Source organism: Leptopilina boulardi, unplaced genomic scaffold (genome assembly GCF_019393585.1).
Source record: "Leptopilina boulardi isolate dan_hultmark-lab unplaced genomic scaffold, ZJU_Lbou_2.1 LbouV2_122, whole genome shotgun sequence".
NCBI lineage: Eukaryota > Metazoa > Arthropoda > Insecta > Hymenoptera > Figitidae > Leptopilina > Leptopilina boulardi.
Genome location: NW_026137666.1, coordinates 1,884,418 through 1,892,237, shown reverse-complemented (window position 1 = coordinate 1,892,237; position 7,820 = coordinate 1,884,418).

Below are 7,820 nucleotides of genomic sequence, written 5' to 3'. Positions count from 1 at the left end.
AAACTGTCAAACACAATCGCAACTGCAATTGTCGAAACGTATGCTAGATTCGTGCCTATACAATTTAATACTTATGGATTAGAAAATTATTTTATCAGGAATCAATATTTACTAATTTTACTTATAAATTGACTTAAATAATGCTGAGTTTAGCCATTGAAACATTTGAAAAAGAACTTGTGTAATAATTTTTAAATAAAAAGCCACTCAATAAAGGGAAATGTTGACGCTGCTGACTCTTCTCATTCCTATTTCGAATTTCGCAATTTAATTGAAATTAGGTTACATTAAGTGGTAAAATATGTAATAAATAAATTAGTTAGAATGGCAGATTTTCTTTAGTACGGGTTAGATTTTTAAAATTAATTTTTCGGTACCCTTGGTTCGTAACAATATATTTATGCCCAAAAAAGTTAACATTTTACTTCTTGTTACTAAACCTAATGTATTAGTTGGCAGAAACATTCGACGGTTACTGTTAGTTTGTGCATAATCATTTGTTTCATTGATTTTATCCCAAGTGACTCTGAATCTGTTGATGGTCTGTGTGATTCTGAAAGTGGTATTTGCGATACTGATGGTAAAGCATTTTCAGACGAACATAAACCTTTGAATCATACCGCAGTAAATGTATTGTTAGGAGAGGATGATTCGAGAGAAAATGTGCTTTTGAGTGAGCGTTTAAAAATTTAGATGGTATTTGGGAAAATAAGAGCAGGCCTAGTGACGATGTTCCCTTTACTGCGGATTGTGGACCAAATGTTCCAAATTCGGTTACTTCTCCGATAGACATATTTTACTGCTTATTTACACCCGAACTAATCGTCATTCCAGTTGAACAAACCAATTTATACGAGAGTAAAAAAAAGGTACATTAGGTTCAGTAACAAAGAATGAAATGCTAACTTTTTTGGGCATAAATATATTGATGGGTATCAAAAGGCTTCCATCATATAAAGATTACTGGACTATGAATAGTCAGTTACATGACTCATATATAAGCAATCTTATAAGTGTTAATCGCTTTAGTTTCTTACTCAGTCACTTACATGCAAATGATAATAGTAAGGAACCTAAACGAGGCGATCCAGGGTACGACAAGTTGTACAAAATAAGACCCGTCATAGAGAAACTCAGTGAAAGTTTTAAAAACTGTTTTAGCCCAAGTGAATATCAAGCAATTGATGAATCGATGGTTAAATTTAAAGGGAGAAACGCTATGAAACAGTACAATGCTTCTAAACCAATCAAGAGAGGCTATAAAGTTTGGGCTCGTGCAGATCGTTCTGACTACGTGTGTGAATTTCAAATTTATACAGGTAAGTCTAGCAATGTGACAGAGAAGTTATTAGGTAGCAGGGTTGTAGAAGATCTTACTCGAGAAATTGTTGGTAAATTCCACAAAGTTTATTTCGACAATATCTTTACCACTGTTGACCTAATGATTTCTCTGAAAGCAGACCAAATTTTAGCTTGTGGGATTGTCCGTCCAAATCGCGTAAAATTGCCGAGACATCATACATCTGAAAGGCAATGGTTCGAGGTGATATGGAGTACCGTACTTCCTTCAATGGTATTCGATAGTTGAAATGGAAGGATAATAAAACTGTTTCCTTTTTATCCAACTACCACGATCCTAGCCAGTCAGGGACTGTAAATTGAAAACAAAAAGATGGTTCCCAACTCTCTGTGCCCTGTTCAACAATTGTCTCGGATTACAATAGACACATGGGATACGTAGATAAAGCCGATCAGCTCAAATCTACGTATCAAATAAACAGAAAGTCTATGAAATGATGGCACAGACTTTTCTGGCACCTTCTCGATGTTGCGGTAACAAACGCTTATATAATTTATAAAGAACTGGGGAATACAAAAAATTTAACGCTGAAACAATTCAAATTGGCCATTGTAGATGGATTAGTAGGAGGAGTTGTACCTCCAAAGAGAGGAAGGAAAAGTCTGCCGAAAGAAGTTGGATCGCATAAACCTCAAGTGTCTTTCGAGAAAAGACGATCAGCTGCAGTACACATGCCTGTTCATAATTCGGAAGGAAAGCGGAGACGTTTTGCAAACTACAGCACAAAGGCAGAAGAAAAACGATGAGCTTGGATGTGCAGAGAATGCCAAGTACCCCTATGTCTGTCGTCAGAAAAAAACTGTTTTGTGGCCTATCATGCTTAATTTAAAAATCTTTTCATCCTTCCCTTAAAATTTTAAATTGTAACTAATTTTTATTTTAAAAAAACCTAAAAAACAAAAAAAAATTTTTAACAAATTTAAAAAAAATGGAACCATAATTTCGCCACGTCCTCGTCGTTGGTTCTGGGTAACGATAAGAGCGAAAAGTCAGTCCTAGTAACCAGTTTCAAGATAACCCGATCAATTTTAACATTTTTGTTCGCCATATTGGATTGGCCATTTTAAATTTTGAAAAACTGAGGTCCGATGCGCAATTAGCGACTTCATAAACATTTAAATTGCGAATTTCAAGCGAATATGATAAATTTTAAAACATTCGTCAGCCATATTGAATCCGCTATTTTAAATTTAAAAAATTTTTTAAATTCGACTTAAATTCGTAATCAGCGACCCCGAAAACCTTTAAAAAGTAATGAGTTAAAGTTTTTTTGTTAAACGAAAAATGTGTGACTGAAAGGGTTAAGACTACACGAAGCTTACAGTAAGTTTACGGGAAGCTTACAGTAAATTTATAGTTACCTTAACTGTAAGCTGACTACAATCTTACACTGCAGCTTACGGTAGAGAGGATATTTGCAGCTCACTTTAACCTCACCTGAAGTTTACGCTGTAAGCAAACGAATCTTAGGTTTAAACTCAAGGGTAAGTGTAAGCTTACCTTAGCTTTACTGTGTAAGCTCACTGTAATGGCGGAAGTTTTAAAATGACCACAAGTTTACTGTACGCTTACACGGTAACCTTACAAACCCTACAGATATCCTTACAGTAACCAAAAAAGGGGACTAACTGTGATGCCTAAGTTTTTTTAAAACTGTAGGAGAGGGAGGTGGTTGAATTTTTTTTTAATTTAAACAGTGAATATTTGAAGACTTCCCAGTGGGCACCAATATATCTTTAGGATGACTTTAGAACGTTCTAAAGTGTCCTTGGACATTGCGTCAATTTGCCAAAGACATAAAGAAGACGACTTAAAGACGCCAAAGTATATTCTATGTCTGCCCTAGAACAGTTTTAAGAATACCTTAAGATCCCAGTAAAAAAAGATTTATTGAGCAAGCGATTTGGCTGATTGAGCAAGCCGTCTGCCCAATTGTCTAAACGACATTCGGACAATTGGACTGTTTGCTCAATCATCCAATGCATTATGCCCAATCACCAACATTGTATTTCGCGTCTAATAAAAGAAGAAATCGGTCCGAGTGTTGAGAAAATGATAAATCATGAATAATTATTGTTAAAAAGCAAGAAGTAATATATAAAAATACCTGAAATAAGAATAAATAACGAGTTTTGTAAAATGTTATTTTTTAGTTGACAGTGCACTGATGTAATATGAATTTTGTCGGTAAAAGTGAGGAGTATGATAAAGAGAAACGTTTCTTTATCGACTCGTGATACATTTCAATTGATAATAAAAAATTGTAGATTTCTTGTTTTTTTAAAAAATAAGGAGAAATTTCAATTGAGTATTTAAAAATAAATTTTAATTGATTTAATTTAATTTAATTAGTGGATTAATAAATCAGTGAAGTGAATTAAATTAAATTAGGTTAAATACATTGAATAGTGGTAAGTAATTATATTTTGTAAAATTATTATTTATTAATAGAATTATATTCTTTGTTAATTTGTCTAGTATTATTCTTTTGAAAAAAATAAGTATAAATAAAAACTGGTAAGTAAAATAATTGAATTTAATAATAATATATTTATATTATTAAACTCAATTAATTAAATAAAATAGGATTTTTATTAAAAGAAACAATAAATAGGAGATTTAAATTAATCCAATTATTTTAAAGAAAATTTTATTTTTATATATCAAGGATCAAAATATAATTTACACTAAAACATATAATGCTCCCGGATCTATAATAAAAAAAAACATCTAATTATTCAAATATTTGGCATATGAAGCAAAAATGCTGTTCTTTTTATAAATATATATAGTATCACGATAATTGTGAGAAAAATAATAATTAATAATAATTGGTCAATTTATTATTAAGTTAAATTTAAACATTTTTATTTGCGTCTTTTTTTATAAAAATTTAAATTAACAGTAAAATTTTTTAATTTTTTTTCAATATTTTTTTCAAATGACACCTTCCTAAAATATTGACCAAATAATTCTTGTTATGAGGCTCATTTTTTTATTTATACTTATTTTTTTGTAAAAAGAATAATACTAGACAAATTAACAAAGAATATAATTCTATTAATAAATAATAATTTTACAAAATATAATTACTTACCACTATTCAATGTACTTAACCTAATTTAATTTAATTCACTTCACTGATTTATTAATCCACTAATTAAATTAAATTAAATCAATTAAAATTTATTTTTAAATACTCAATTGAAATTTCTCCTTATTTTTTAAAAAAACAAGAAATCTACAATTTTTTATTATCAATTGAAATGTATCACGAGTCGATAAAGAAACGTTTCTCTTTATCATACTCCTCACTTTTACCGACAAAATTCATATTACATCAGTGCACTGTCAACTAAAAAATAACATTTTACAAAACTCGTTATTTATTCTTATTTCAGGTATTTTTATATATTACTTCTTGCTTTTTAACAATAATTATTCATGATTTATCATTTTCTCAACACTCGGACCGATTTCTTCTTTTATTAGACGCGAAATACAATGTTGGTGATTGGGCATAATGCATTGGATGATTGAGCAAACAGTCCAATTGTCCGAATGTCGTTTAGACAATTGGGCAGACGGCTTGCTCAATCAGCCAAATCGCTTGCTCAATAAATCTTTTTTTACTGGGATTGTCCCCAAAATGTCTTATTCCCCCACAGCATCGAAAATTTCCTAAAGATTTATTTGAAATGTTCGGAATATTTAATTGCAAAGTTTAGTGAAAATTGTGTAAAGATTTAAATGTCCCGATTAAATAAACGTTTAGTGTGAAACTTTCCTGGACATTTATTCAACTCGGATATTTAAATCTCTACACAATTATCACTAAACATTGCAATTAAATATTCCGAACATTTCAAATAAATCTTTAAAAAATCTTTAGGAAAGTTTCGGTGCTGCGGGGGTTACGTCTTCAGAAAGTCCCTAGAATGTCCTAAAAATATCCCCGAAATGTCAAAGAACGTCTTAAGAATGTCCTGAAATTGACCTTAAAATGTGTTAAATACGTCCCGGCTGAAAAAACTTATACAAGAAAATGTACAAGTTTTTGTACATGTTTATTAATGAACTTGTACATTTTCTTGTACATGTTTATATATTGTTCTTGAACAAGTTCAGCATCCGGAATTGAGACATCTTCTTGTACCAGAACTTGTACAAGATCCTGGACAAGAAAATGTACATGTTCCTGTGCATATTTTTTTGTACAGGTTTCATGAATATTTTCTTGTACTAGATGTGGAATATGTACATGTCTCAATTCCAAACATTTTCTTGTACAAGTTTTTTCAGTCGGGGTCTTCAGAAGATCGCCAGAATGTCCTAAAACTATCCCCAAAATGTCAAAAAATGTTCTCAGAGTATCCTAAAAATGTTCCAACCATATTCTGAGAATGTCCCAAATCTGTCCTGAGAATGTACCAAAATCTTTGATAACCGAAATGAACATTTCATTGAAATTATGTGTACTTCATAGCCTACACGGAGAAAGAAAAGGAGAACCGCTTAACCCGCCGGTAAAGCAGTTCTCTTAAACGAGAGTCAGCTGTTAGACCGCTGGGAAAGTGAGCCGTTCGCTTCTCCAAGGGTGGACGAGTACGCTTTTTGAGGAAAGCGGGTTAGCTTTCCTGAAGGTGAAACGACAAAAGGTGAACGGTTACTCCTCAAAAGATAAACGGTTCTCCTTTCGCGGCTAAATTGCTGCTCAGTGATAACAGCTCACAACTGCCAAACCAAGCGGTTCTCCTTTTTTTCTCCGTGTAATGTGCGCGTAATGTAAAGGGTACTAAGTCTTACACGCCGAACGACCCACAACACCGAAGTGCTCTTGCCCAGGTGGAAAAGTTAACGTGAGCTAACATTACTAACGTTACTAACGTTACTAATATTACTAACGTTAGTCTAACGTCAGTGTCCACAAAATAACTGGAACTTATTTCAGAGGAAGTTTATCAGAAGTATGGTGATCATCGGTCACCACACGGAAAGAATTTCGAGACGTCTGCTATGTCGCTTACCGTGCATGACTTGTACTTCTAGTCCCAGTCACCTGATATACAGGAATCGCGCGAACAGATGTATGAAAGTGGGGGATATCACTTGTCTCGAAAAAATGCACGTCTCATGTGCATAAGTCAAGACAAGAGAAGTTTCGTTCGCATGAGGATCGTGCGTTTGCGTGTGTCACGCGTTTTTTAGGTTATGTTAACTATAGATGCTATTTAGAAGTGTCAAAAGTGATTTGTTTCCATTAAAATTACCTTACTTTAAGTAATTAAGAATCAAATTCTTATTGAAATAAACATTGTTACGGATGATATTAATAATATAAGAAAATTAAAAAAATATTTTGATAAATTTGTATTCGCTTTTTTTTAATACATTTAAATGTATTTACTTTTATTTTTAAATTCATTGTTGATTAAATTCGTATATTAGGTACAGATAAATTCAAAGTAAAATATATATTGTAATAGCACATAAGAGTGCACTAAAAGTTGTTTAAAACAAATTTAAAATTTATTAAAACAAAATCAATTACATTTTAAAAATATCTAACTGTATTATAAAATTATAGAATAAAATTCTTGTACATAAAATACATATTTTAATATTTATATGAGAGATTTATTTCTCTTTATAAATTAAAAATAAATTTTATTTTTAACACAGTTTTGTCTTTTTGTTTTACATGTTTCCATATCAATATTTATGTTATAAATTAATTAAAAGTCATTGAATGTGAATAGTGAATAACTTTTATGAAGTGAGAAGTATTATCAAAATTAATTGTCTTCATATATATATATAACACAATATACCATGATTTGAAACCATGTGTCTATCATGCACCGAGTAGAAAGACACCACGTGAGCATAGGCCCGAACTAACAGTTGCGCCGAAACCAGAACGTTTGATGTCTCGAAAATGCACACCACATGTGCATAGTGAAAGGACATCCCATGCCACGTAGTTCTCGAAGCGTCCGCACAGCAGACGTCTCAAAATTCTTTCCGTGCAGATACTAGTTTTTGTACTTACCGAATAATTTTTGGTACATTTTTACTAAGCAAGTTGTTCATTGAAAAAAGTGAACATCTGTCACCAGGAAGTGGTTCTTGGACTTACCAATTTCCAGGTCATTTCTGGTTAATTTTCCCGAGGAAATTGACCTCAACTAGTGAACTCGGACACCAGGAAGTGGTTCTTGGACTTAACAATGTCCGGGTCATTTCTGGTCAATTTTCTCGAGGAAATTGACCTGAAATGATTAACGTCGGTTACCAGGAAGAGGATTTTGCAGTTTCCAGTACCCAGTTCATTTCTGGTCAATTTTCCCGAGGAAATTAACCTGAAATAGTGAACGTCGATCACTAGGAAATGGTTTTTGCACTTACCAATGTCCAGGTAATTTCTGGTCAATTTTCTCGAGGAAATTGACCAGAAATG